The sequence below is a fragment of the Cebus imitator genome, unplaced genomic scaffold (genome assembly GCF_001604975.1).
Source record: "Cebus imitator isolate Cc_AM_T3 unplaced genomic scaffold, Cebus_imitator-1.0 Scaffold388, whole genome shotgun sequence".
NCBI classification, from domain to species: Eukaryota; Metazoa; Chordata; class Mammalia; order Primates; family Cebidae; genus Cebus; species Cebus imitator.
Genome location: NW_016107703.1, coordinates 66,487 through 79,648, shown reverse-complemented (window position 1 = coordinate 79,648; position 13,162 = coordinate 66,487). Strand labels below are relative to the sequence as shown.

Sequence of the window (13,162 nt, the reverse complement as noted above, 5' to 3'; positions counted from 1 at the left end):
GTCCCCACTGGGGTCTTCTGAGGCTCCCTCAGCCTCCAGGGGCACAGGTGTGGCAGAGCCCAGCACGGCCCCTGCAACCTCCACACCAAGCCCTTTGCACCCAGAACCCCCGTTTGTCCTGCAGATGCCACCTGTTCTGGTCCCTGCACCCCACAGCGCTTCCTCTCCTGCCCTCCAGGTGCAAAGGCGTCCTTCCTGGAGCTGGGCTCTGCACCACACCCCAGCTGTGCAACCCTGGTAGGACAGCCTCCCTTCTCAGCCTCAGTTTCCCTGTCTGCAAAATGGGATAAGGTGCCGCATTGTGATGAAGGAAGCAAGTGTGCTGGTGAGTCCTCTGCACCAGTGCTGGGCATTCAGAGCTTCCTGGGATTGGTACGGTGGCTGGACGGATGACCTAACCTGTAGTCAGCATAGTTCACTGATCAGCCCAAGGTCTCTCGCTCAGCAGACCGGCACAGAGCAGGGCTTTGGCCTGAGGCTTCTGCCTCCTGACTTAGTTTCCTTCTCAGTGGTTGGCCTGGCCTGGCACTTCGCAGCTGGGGTGGAAGGTGCCGGGGAGAGGGCCCTGCTGGGGATGTAGCAGTTCTGGTAAGCATGCCCAGGGTCTTTTCCTCATTATTCCAGCCTTCTGCCTTCACCTTGTGGAGGGATGTTGGATGTGATGTGTCTGGAAGGGTCCCACAGACCCAATGGCCCCAGAGCCTCCAGGGCTGCAGCACCACAGGTGGGCCTTCACCCCAAACACCCAGGCCACCGCTGAGTGACTGGAGTTGGAACTGGCTGCATTGACCCCAGGTCTGGCTACTCCCTCACTCTGCAGTTCAGCTCACATCTTGCATCTGCTGTTGGCTCCTCTCCCCTCTGTCCCAGCTGGCACATGGCTCATGTATCAACCTGCTCTGTGTGTCAGGAAGTCCCTAGCCTCTCCGATTTGTTCTTGAGGTGTGTGACGTACCAGCAGTCCAGTGCACATGTGACCAACGGCTGGTGGCTCTGGCAGATGGGGTCTTCCAGCAGCTGAGATGGCTGTAGGAGGCAGTGCTCCTCCCTCCTCACCTTCCTCCCCTCTGTCTCTGTGCAGGTGCGGCTACCTTGGCGACCATTTGTCCTGCAGTTTGTCCGGACCCAGGCTGTCCTTCTGTGTGCTGGAATGAGGTGAACATGTCCATGAGCCTGGCAGGGAAGAATCCTCCAGCCTCTTCTTCTCTGGTGCACCAGGTCGTTGGCGGGCCCTGACATACAAGTAAGGTATGCTTTTGTTCATCATGCTGTCTGCAGAGCGTTGCGGGGAAGGGGGACGGGGATAATTCCTAATGACCTGTGAGTAGGTGTGCCTAGAAGGAGATGGAGACAGAGCCAGGTGTCCTGCAGAAATAAACACTCCTCAGGGATTGACTCTTGTTCGACAGTGCCGCCCTGAGATGAAGAGAGTGGACAGAGGCTGCAGGGGCTGCCTCAGAATTGGACAAGAGGAGCCTGGGGCTGCCAGGGGACCCTGAAATGGTCTAAGTAGGTGTGGCCATACTCAGGGTATACCCATTATCCTTCCCTGACAAGACAGGAGCAGCTCTGAGGATTAAAGGAGACTTTATCTTTCACCACTTTTGTGAACAGATATGGTCCAGCATTTGAGTGTAAAACCACTATATGAATAACATGGCATAGGTCACATAGGTTAATATTCACTTACACTATATATTTGACCCAGGTTCTCTATCTGGAAAAATACATACAAATTGTTGAATTGAATACCTAGGTGATTAGAGGGGTGGAGGTCTCCATCCTAATGGCTTGCCAGATCTTCTAGTGATCCAGTTGTGCTGTGTCTTTTCTGAGTTTCATCCTGCTGTGGGAAGGTAGCTGGACAAGTTTTTTCTGCAGCTTTTTTCAGAAATAGCAGATATGTCCTTTTTGGGCAGCTATACTTTGGATTTAGACAACTGTACTTTACCCAGTTCTGGGACTCTGACTCAGCAGTTTTCAAACTTAGCAGGTCCTGTTATGTAGTTTCTTGGTCTAATAGAGCTGGGTTGTAATATCTCACTTGACCAGAAGGAGGCGCTATTGTTAAGTGACACAGTACGCTGAAAAGTCTGGATTTTAGGCTGTGGGTTTCCTCAATAAATAGATTGTCTTTCATATTAAAGCATTCTGTATATTGAGTTTATTTAAAGTGGTTGTAATGCCTATGTTCTGCCAATTCCAGTGGACCACAAGAGGAAGGCATCTTGGAATTTTTGGGTTCTCTTTTTCATTACATGGGGGACAGACACTCCATCTAGAACCTCCCAAGGCATGCCTTTTTCTGCTGATGGTCAGATGGTTCCCCAGACCTCTCTGCAGCTTTAGAGGGAGGCTTCTCAGGAAGGCAAGTTGAACTGGGCTCTGGGGAGGGATCCCAGAGGACCTTGTTTCCCGGGCTGTGTCCTGCCCCTTCACCCCTGCCACTATGGCATTATTCAAAAGCCTCACCAGGACTTGGTAAGGAGGGGTTCAATGCACAGCACTGGCCCTGCCAACACCTTGTAGCATCTCCAATTTGGGAGGCCCTCAAGTCTCATCCACTGGAGCTGTCTCATGTTACAGGTGGGGAAACTGAGGCCCAGGGGACCACATAGTGATTCAGAGTCAGATTGGGGGAATAGGTCTCCTCTAAGTCACAGTCCAGTGTTCATTTCTCCATGTCTTTCTCCTTCCTTCCTGCAAAGGCTGGCAGGAAGTGGGGTCCCCAGGTCAGGCTGCTCCACTGCTGCTGTTTAGCTCTGTCCTGGTCTGCTGCCTTGGGCTTCTAGAATACTAGGGCTAGAAGGAACCTTCGGGATCATGAACCCACCTTTCTTGTTGTATAGATGAGGAGCTCGAAGCCCAGAGAAGGGAATGGACTCACTCCCGAGACAAAATCTTCACAAAGCAGGGGCAAGGCCCCAGACTCGAGTTCCCTGCGGCATAGTAGGCTGCCCCGCCTGAGCCAGGATCAGCAGGGCGTCAGACGCCAGCCCTGCCTGGCCCCATCTGTGGTCTTCCTCCTCCCCAATGGGCTATTCTCCTCCTTCCCAACAGGGTCCCTCCAAGCCCTGCTGACCTCAATACCACCTCTGTATTTCAGAAAAGATCCCCCTGCCCCTGGGAATCTGCGGACCAGGCTCCTGGGGGGCTACACAGTGAGAGGCCTGGACCCGGCTGCACCTCCTGAGTGGAGTGAAGTCCTCGTGTGCAGACGCTGTGCTCCATGTGGGTCTGGTCGGTTGGCCTAGAAAGTGGAAATGTGGGAATGAACCTGGGGTGGGTCTGCTGCCCGGGGGTGGGTGGGGGCAGGTGCCACTGAAGCCAGCCTGTGGGACCCCGACTCAGCCTGTGTCCTGAACATCCCAAGGCCAGAGGAGGGGAGGGAAGGGCAGGGAGGGTGGGAAGGGGAGAAGGAGAGGCGAGAGGAACAGAGAGACCCAGAAAATATAGAGACTTCCAGAAAGAGGAGGAGACAGGCAGAGGCTCAGAGAGACACAGAAAAAAAAACCTTGAAGAGAGAGCGAGAGCGAGAGAGGGAGAAAGAGAGAGAGCGAGAGACAGAGAGAGAGAGAGAACACTCAGAAACAGAAATCCCAGTTTTTAGTTCTTCATGTATTCAACCAATCTGTGCTGATCCCCTACCAGAGCAAAGCCCTGCGACAGTGGCCTGCCCCTGCCCCTCTGTGGGTGACACTGTCCCCACCTGAAATGTGACAGTGTCCCCACAGACCCTCTCTTGATGGGGGCTTCCCTGGGCTGGGAGCTCTTGGGAAGACACGGAAGTCTGGGGGAGGGGACAGCAGCTCAGACCATTCCAGGAGCCAAGAGCCCCATGGCCTCCAGACTGAGACCCACATTGCAGCACACAGAGCACCACAGAGGCCCAGGGCTGTGGCAGACTGCACACTGTTAGGGTGAGGCCGGCAGACTGGGCTGTGCTCACCCCAGCCCATCGCACAGCCGCTGGGGATGGGACGGTGATCGGGAGGCTAGGGCTGGGCTTTGCCCGATATGTCCGGCGGTAGCCACAGGCCTTCCCTCTCTGTCTTTGCATGTGGGAGTCCCTTTGCCTGGAATACCCTATACCCCAAGTTTATCTTTTGCTTTTCTTTTTTTGAAGTGGAGTCTCACCCTGTTGCCCAGGCTGGAGTGCAGTGGCGTGATCTTGCCTCACTGCAACCTCTGCTTCCAATTTTTAAGCGATTCTCCTGCCTCAGCCTCCCAAGTAGCTGGGCCTGGCTAATTTTTATATTTTCAGTAGAGACGAGTTTTTGCTATGTTGGCCAGGCTGATCTCAAACTCCTGACCTCAAGTGATCCATCTGCCTCGGCCTCCCAAAGTGCTGGGATTACAGGCATGAGCCACCACGGCCAGCCTTTCTTTCCTTTTAAAAAGTCAGCCTACCTCTGCCCTGCTGGGTTTTGAGTGTGAAATGCTGGGAGTCATTTTCTACCTCTCACCTCCCTGTTTTGCTATAAAATGAGGACAATAAGGCCCCTCCTGGGAGGGAAGCGTTCAGTGGGGTGTGTAGACAGCCTGGCTTCAAGTAGGTGCTCATTCAGCAGTGCTGGATATTGCCCTGAGCATGGAATGGGAACTCAGCGATCTCTGGAACATGGATGTTCCACCCATGTTAGTCTTTCCTTGCTCCCAGAGATACCTGTCCTTCCATTCCAGCCCAAGTTCAGGCTCCTCCAGGCTCAGCGCAGCCTGAGTGGGATCGCCCCAGCCCCGTAGCCTCCGGAGTCCTCGCCAGGCATGAAATCTCCGTCTTCTCTTGCGCTCTCAGCCCCAGGCTGCTGGCTCTGCGCGGCCGCGGCCGCGAGCCTCAGAGCCCGGCAGGTGGGAGACAGTGCATAAATGTTTGTTGAATGAGTAGATGGGACGCTTCCCAGCCCGGCCCCAACTCAGAAGGCAGGTGGCAAGACAGATGGGCCTGGCTCCTGGGCGGTCTGATGGTGGAGGCAGCTGCACGGCTGAATCTTCCTCAGGAACCTGGGGGCGGAACTCATTGTTCCCGAGATCCCTTCTAGGGACGTCCTTTTGTCACTCAGCGAATTCAAGGTTCCCAGCTTCCCAGGCTCCTGCCCCCTCCTCCTCTACTTCCTGCTTTCAAAGCCTGGTCCCTAGAAGTTGCTTTTATCCAAGCAGTGATTGAGAGTCTAGAAAGGGGCTCTCTGGTGTCCTGTGACCCTGGGTGACCTTGGCGGGACTCTTTCAGCACCAGGGACAGAGGCCAGATGTGGGCCGGCCTGTTCAAGACAGCAGAGCCTGAGAGCTGAGGGAGGTGAGCACAGACCCTCTCTGCAAGCCCCTTCCCCGCTGTAGGTCTTGGTTTCCCGCCCTGGGGAGTGGGGGTGATGCTCTTGCCCGCAGAGGTGCTGCTGAACTGCAGAGCTGACATCCCAGTGACTCACCCAAGGCCACCCCGCCAATCCCCGCACCTTGCATACCGCCGCTCCCCTCGCTCCACGGCGCGCGGCTCCCCTCCCCCACCTCTCCAGGAACAGTTATTTATCTGCCAGAGGGTGACAGGCAGCTGTGGCTGGCGTGTTGAGCCGCCGTCCAGAGATCGGCTGGCGGCTGCTGAGCAAACAGCCTGAGCTAATCAGCAAAAGGTCATGCCGGCTCCTGGAGCCCCCTGCATTTGAAGTCTTGCCTCACACGGGCAGGCTGGAAGGAAGCTGGGACATTGAGTTAGTGGCTCAGTGACCAGGACAACTTCAAATCACTGCTCATTGCCCAGTTGACCAACCTGCTCTTCTGAGGCCGCAACTTCTAGAGATTGCCCAGCCCCAAGGGAAACCCATCCCCTGCCTCCAGGCTGAACAAACTCTCTCACAGCAGAGACTCAGCCCCCAGCATTCCGAGGGGCCAGGCTTAACTACCCTGGCCCTGCCCACTCCTCCTGCCGGGGACAGACTGTCCCTCAGGCTGCAGTGCAGGACTGGGCAGCATCCCCAGCAGAGCCGTGTTTCCCCCCCACACACCCTCTCCAACTTCAAGACTACTGCCTTCCTCTAAATCCATTCACTTTTTAAAAATTTAAATACGTTTATTTAAAAGAGAAGCTTTATAGCACCACTACAAATGGAAAACAAGCCTCTCTTGCCATAAATAGAATTCATAATCATAAAAGTAAATTCAGTGGAAACAAAACAATGTTATTAAATTCTAGTTGGATGTGATAGCCCGGGGGGAGGCTCGGAGCACAAGGCCGGCTATTGCTTTATTAAAAAAGGGAGAGCAGTAAGTGTGCAGAGGTGTTCCAGCCTCACCACCCCGATCTGAGACTTTCTTCTTGTTGTAATCAAGAGTATTAAAGTGACAGTAACTTTCTAATAAAATGATTCAGAATTAGTTTATGCTATGTTAGCTTGGGACTGAATTTGGCTGCACAGGACAAATCTGAACACTGTGTGGTTGAACTCCACCTGGGGGTCATTTTTCTCATGCAAAGAGGGTGGCAGTGGGGCTGGTACACAGCCCAGGTTCAATGGCCCAGGTTCCTTGTAGCTTCCTGCTCTGCTGCTTTGGGCATTTGTCCTCATGGCCTCAGAATGGTGGCCGCACCTCCGGCCATTGCATTTGCATCTCAGGCAGGAAACCAGGAAGTAGGCTAGAGGAAAGGAGAAGGGGACTACACCAGCTAAGTCTGTTCCTTGTCATTAGGAAGGTAGCAGCCAACACCTGAGCCATCTCTTGCCCATGGTGGTCACTGCTGCCTTTGGGTTGGTGCTCACTACATGTTTTATTCATTTGCCAAGTAGCTGGTGGGTGCCTGCTAGTTGCCAGGCCTTAGACCTTGTCCTGGTGGTATTCACAGGGTTGCATGCTGGCATTTATGAGATGAGCCACAGCCCATTCTGGAGCATCCACCAGAGGCGTCCCTTCCGTCAGCCAGGGTTCTTCCTCTTCCACCCTATACCTGGCTTCTGCTCCTCACAGGAGCCCAGCACAAGGGCGGCCCCTGCCTCCATCCTGTCTCCCTCCACACACACCCGGGACTGCCCAAGCCCAGCCTGAACTGAGTCACCCTGTGAGCCGCCCTGGATGAGAAGAGAGCTAATCTGTTCCCCTCCCCAGCACCTGGGTCTCCTGCCCTTCCCCCCGCCCAGCAATCCGCCGCCTCTTGGAGGCAGGCCAGGCTGCAGGGATCAGGCTTCTGCTCCTAGATCTCCATTTGTCTTTTAATTTCCTCCTGTAATTTATATCCTGAGATTCCTGTAACTTAATTAGCAGACAGAGGGTGTGGCTGCAGATGCCCGGCCTTTGGCCTCTCCCACTGGCAGGTCCCGAAGATCCCTCCTCCCCCTGGCCAGGGCTCCTGAACGCTGCCTCTCCACCTGCCTTTGAACTCTGGCCTCTGATCCCTGGTCTCTGACCTGCTCTTTGGCTCCTGGTGGGAGGGAACTTTCCCAGGCCCAGGTTTAACTGTGGGCGCCATTGCTCACCAGTTGTGCACACACAGGCAAGTCCTGTAAGCTCTCTGTGCTCCTCCTCAGTGAGTCGGGGGCAAGGGTCTCTGAGTAAGTGAATGAGAAGCCAGGAGCCCTCTCAGCTGCCCCTGCTCCAGTCCCCTGCCCACCCTGAGGTCCTGCCTACCCAGAGGTCCTACGTACCCTGCAATCCAGCCTTGGCTTGAGCTACCTCCAGGTTTCCCTCCAGGGTCATCATGCCATGTGCTGTGGAGGCCCAGGCCCCAGGGGCTTATGCAGCATCTAGTGAGCTGATGGCCTAGGTAAGGTCAGAAGCCATCTTGGGACCCTGACATGTGCCCGGCGAGACCTCTGGGCAGTTGCCACCAAGTCTTTCTCCCCTATCCTCTCTCCAGAGCCTCAGCTGCCTTCTTTGCTGCTGCTGGATGTGGGAGTGTGTCTGTGTGTGCACGCGTGTTTGCATGCCCCAGGCTGGCCCAGCTACGTGCCTGCAAATGTGTGATCCCCAGGACCCCCGCGTGTGCAAGGATACCCACATTCTGCACACACAGGCATATGCATCACTGTGCATACATGTTGAGTGATGACCCCTGGGGGCTGCATGCCTGTTGTAGCCATCCCCTCCCCCTGCAGACACAGCCCCAGTGACTCACAGCCAGGGCTGCAGCCGTGCTCCCCCAGCCCCAGTCAGGGAAACTGTGAAGCCAGCAGCCAAAGTGGGTCAGAGAGTGTACGGGGAAACTGGAGGGCCTGGGGAAGAGGCCGGCGCCAAGGCCTGGCTTGACGGCAGCCATGGAGAGTGAGGGGGGAGGAAGGAGAGTTAGGGAGAAGAGGAGGATCTGCAGGGGCTGGGGTACAGGCAGCCGGCATGGGGCATGGGAGCCAGAGGGGAATTAGCAGACAGGGCCGTTGCTGTTTCATAGCAGTGATTTGATCTGGAGAGACGTGGCCCAGAGCTCAACGAGCTGCTTCTCTGCCAGAGCGTGCAGGAGGGAGGAGTGGGGGAAGGCATGGGAGGAGAAGGACGCATTTACTGAGCACCTTCTAGATGCAGCCTCTCCATAACACCACAGCCCTGAGTGATGGGCATCAATGGTGCTGCCGCGCTCAGGAAATAGAGGCAGACAGGGGCCATGCATCTGCCCAGAGTCGGAGTGCGGGAGAGCCACCCATGCTCCAGTATCAGAGCCTTGCTGCTCTCTGCGTGGAGATCACAGGCACCTGGAACAGCCCTTGGCACTCTCTGCCTGCCCTGGCTTATGCTGCTCCGGACATTGGAGCATCCTGGCCTGGCCGCTTCCAGCATGGCCCCGAAATGCCATAAGCACCTCAGTGGGCTGCAGTTCCAGACTCGCTCAGCTGACACGCTGAGACTCTGGGACACCCAGGAAGGAGCAGGCGGAGGCAGGCAGTGTGCCCTGTCTATAAGCACATGCTGCGGTCCTACTGTGTGCTCCACTCAGAGGAGGGTGTGAGGTAGCTGGAGCCTGAGCTGTGCCTTTGGAAGCGCAGGCCTGGCTGGCAATGTGGTTCACTGTGGTACTGACAATCCCAGAGAGGAACAGTGCATGCATGCAGAACTCAGAGAATCAGACAGTCAGAGTGGCCTTCTAGGAAGGAAGGGTGTATGGAACTTAGAAGGCCACAGCGGCTTTCAGGTGTGAGAGATGGCAGAAATAGTGGTGTCTCCACTGTGTGTGGCATGTGCAGAGTGTAGGGATGGCTGGGGTGGGGTTGTGGTGCCAGGATGGGAAAAAGAAAATTGGGCATGTCAGGGACAGATTGCAGGGGAGGAGGAAGTTGTATTCCTGCTCCTCCTCCCTTCCCCATCTGCCCAGAGTACCTCCAGATTGTGCCAGGCTCCTCCCTCCTCTGTGTGTAATCTGCTCCTCTGAGTGAGAAGCCTCTCATCTGTATTAGGTAGGACAAGCAGTTGAAGAATGGCAGTTTAAATAAGATTGAAGTTCATTTCTCTTTCACAAGCAGCAAGAATTCAGTGGTCCAAGGCTGGTAGGGTGGCTCTGTCATCGTCACTTGTAGTTTCATTTCTGGGACCAAAGTGGCTACTCCCACTCCAACCATCACATCTGCATCCTAGCTGGCAAGGATCATGCATGCCCATTCCTTATGAGAGAGTGGCTCACCATGGAACACTTCGACTCCACTCACATTCCACTGACTAGAATGTGGTCCTAGCTTCAAGGGCAGCTTTAAATGTACTATTTAGGTGAGTCCAGCTCAAATTAGCAGTTTAATTAGTAAGGAGGAAGAGGAGGATAGGGATCAGCAAGAGGTCTTGGCCACTCGTTCCTCTAGACATCCCACAGTGCCTTGTGGGAAGAAGGGAGAGTGGGCTGCCCTCAGCGGGCCTGGCTGGAGAATGGGAAGTAGCTCTGGGGGTGACGGACCCATCCATAGGGCCTCTCCTTGGTCCTGGCTGAAAGCCTTCCTTGCTAAAAGTTGAAACAGGAGGAGATCATCAGCACACTTTGAATGGAAAGGGTACCCAGAGAGACAGTGGCCGTGTGATTTTGTGTCCAAACCAGAGCACTTCTGAGAGTACAAAGAGGTGGCATTTGTAGTGACAGCGGGACAGTAGGGCAGACCAGGATGTGTGTGCAGTCACTTCACCCGGAGACCACTCCGTCTGTGTTCTGGCTGGGGAAGCTGAGGTCCTGGGTCATACTAGAGTTAATGATGGAGCCACCCTAGGACTGCAGAAAGGCTCCCCACTCCCTGGCCGTATTGGTTCAGTTTCCTTCTTGCCCATTGATTGGCTTATGGACCTCAGCTCTGACCTCTCTGGCATCCACCCTGGGCCGAAGGGTCTTAGACCTCTGCCCTCATTTCTCTTCCAGAGAATCTCACCTCCTCTGAGCTGCACTTCAGGGCTTCTTAGGATGGGTTGCACAAGATGCTGGCAGCTTCCTTTTTTTTTTTTTTTTTTTTTTTTTTTTTGCCCCCAAGAGAGTCTGGGAACCAGCTTGGAGCTGTCCAGGGTCTTAACCGCCTGCACATGGTCTGGGGTTGAATGAGTGCTTCCATCTCCACCCCCGGGGTTACCAACAGAGGCCCACCCACCAACAGGACCGGTTCTGGGCTAGGCAGCACCCTCTAATTCCGGCTTCTGCGGCCAGGGCCTTCTGGACACACCCAACCCTGGAGACTCCTGTGTCTTAGAGATGGCCCCATTGTTCCCCAAGCCTCCCAGCCTACACAGTGCCCTCCCTCCCTCAGCCAACAGGAGGAGAAGCTGAGTTTGGATGGATCCACAGACTCTGCTTCTGTGAGGACGCTGCCCTTTCCAGATCTGTTGGCAGACCTTTGGCATCTTCTTGAAAACCAAAGATACAACAGGGCCCAGAGGAATCTCCCCAAATGGCGGGGCTCGAAGCACTGGGATCAGGCCAGGAGCAAATGGCTACAAAGCAGGGGCCTCTTCCACATCACCTCTGCAAACCCCAGCCCCAGCCACCCACACTCCATGTCCTGGGCTCCCCTTTTTCAGCCCAGAAATAAGACTCAGCTGATAGCATCCTGGCATGGTGTCCCTTGTGAGCCTGATGCTGCCTAGAGATGTCCCAGCCAGACACCTCTCCTTTTAAACTTCACCCTCTGCCCATTTTACCTGCCCCAGGGAAGCCAGTATCCTTACACTCAGGCCCAACCTGGGTGGAGTCCAGGGCCTCTGCCCTTACTCCTGTGGGAAGACGAAGCTGGGGCGGGGGACTGGAAGTCTCCACCATGGGCCCCAGACGTCCTCTGCCTGCACTTGAGTTTCCCAGAGGCCTGCTGGCTCATGCCCGCTGGGAGGCCCATACAGCCGCTGGAAAGGGGCAGCCAGCCATGCCCCAGCAAGCCTCAGGAACGGCACCCCCCACACCCCAGCCTCCACCCAGGCACAGCAGAGAACACCAAGGCCATGAGCCAGGAAACCAGCGTGCAGGTTTGTGGCATGAATGAATGGAAAGCCACCTTCAATAACCCGGCCCCATCTCACCAGGCAGGTGGTAGACCAGATGGCTCTTTGCGCCAGCTTGTGTGCCAAGAACCTCAGCAGGTTGTGATGCCTTTCTGAGCTCTTCAAAGCGCCTTCGTATTCCAGCATATCTCGGGCCCTGGAGACCACCTCTCCCCTTCCTCCCCCCGGCCTCACTTCCCCACCTAGTACTTGGATCTCTCTTCCACAGAGTCCGCTCCTACTTTCATTATGTAACGTAGAACATCACTGTGCTATTGTCTAAGGTAACAACTACTAAACACTGACCATGAACTCAAACTCAGACCTTGCACACTCCGATGACTGTGTGGCCTCTGGTACAGAGGCAGCCCCACCCCCATCCTGCCTGGGCCAGGGTCCCAGCTGTGTCCCTTACCACCGTATTACTTACTCTCTCTCTGTGCCTCAGTTTCCTCTTCTGGAAAATGAGAATGATCAGAGGACTCTCCACTTCATAGTGCTTCTATGTGTTTAATAACATGTTTAAATAAACATGTACCAGCACTTGCAAAATTAAACATTGGATAAAAGCTGTCTGGCATGACTGTAATGAATTCTCTCATCCCTGTGAGGTGGCTGAGAGGCACAGAGAGGTTTAGCAACTTGTACAGGGTGAGAGAGAGCCGGGGGAAGCAGTTATATGGCTGATCACTCACTCACCCTCCTCCTGGCCGCCCAACCAGGCCTGATGTTTTCAGGGAGGTACGGGGGTGTCACCTTGGAGAGGATCAGGAGAACCAGGCCCTTGTCCTGGTTCTGCTGCTGCCTCACTGTGTGACTCAGGGACGCTTCCTTTCCCTATCAGGGCCTGCATGTGTGAGTGCAAGCTCTCAGAGGGCAGAGGCCAAAGCTGGGAGGTTATCTTGATGTGACTCCAGGCCCACTGGAAGGCACACACAAGGCAGCAAACCTGCCGGACAGCACAGCCCATCTGCCCGGTGCGACACCCTAGCGTGGTGCCTGGCACGTAGTAGGTGCTTTAAACTCCTTGTCGGCTGGATGAAGAACAGCTGGGGCCTTAAAGCCATTGGCTTGTGAGATGAAGGTTCAACTTCTCACGGGTACCATCTGCAAAGCATTGAGTTATGCACCTGCCAAGCCCACAAAGCTCAGCCCATCAGGTGTTTCCTTGGTGCCCAGAGGAAGCCAGGCCCATCAGGGTCAAAGAGGGTGTTCTGAGAGAGACTGCCCCAAAACCATGGGTCACCATCTGTTGTCCAGGAGTTTGTGAAGGCAGTCCATTCCTCTACCCGTGATACAGGCAGATCCTAGAAGGGAATGGGAAGGCCCGAGCTCAAGTCTCCCTCTGTCTGCTGTGATTCTGGGGCACTCCCTTCCCCTCTCTGGTCTTCAGTGATTCCATCTGAGCTTTCGTGTGACTCACCGCTTACAGCTCCAGGAGTGTTCTGGGGTCGGTACATCCCCTTCTTTACTACAGCAGGTGTGAAGCGGACAGACTTTTGCCCCAGGCCTGAGAATAGCTGAGCTGGTCAGGGTGTCAGCTGGCCCAGGCCTGGTCCTTGGGACTAGAGGAACAATGCTTAGACCAGAAAGTGTTCCAGCTGGGGGAGGGCACGTGAGCAAACACAGGTGCTTGGCCCTTCCTCGACTTACCGCATCAGGACCCCGGAGTTATGTCTTGGAAACCTCTTTTTTTAAAAACTCATGAGTGATTCTGAGCTATCCCAATTTAGGAGCCACTTTTTTTTTTTTTTTT

At 55.1% G+C, this 13,162-nt stretch overlaps 1 protein-coding gene across 6 annotated transcripts in view; it reads left to right on the top strand.

Moving 5' to 3' along the window:
- Positions 1 to 13,162, top strand: part of ELFN1 (extracellular leucine rich repeat and fibronectin type III domain containing 1) — an 88,055-nt gene that overhangs the window by 47,833 nt on the left and 27,060 nt on the right. For 4 of the 6 annotated variants that reach the window (XM_037731244.1, XM_037731245.1, XM_037731247.1 and 1 more), the window contains exon 2: positions 1,082 to 1,248. The gene's annotated coding sequence lies outside the window, so the exon portion shown is untranslated. Of the gene's footprint in view, positions 1 to 1,081; positions 1,249 to 3,060; positions 3,265 to 13,162 lie in introns of those variants that run through there. The other 2 variants (XR_005196813.1, XM_037731246.1) reach the window with 2 other exon arrangements.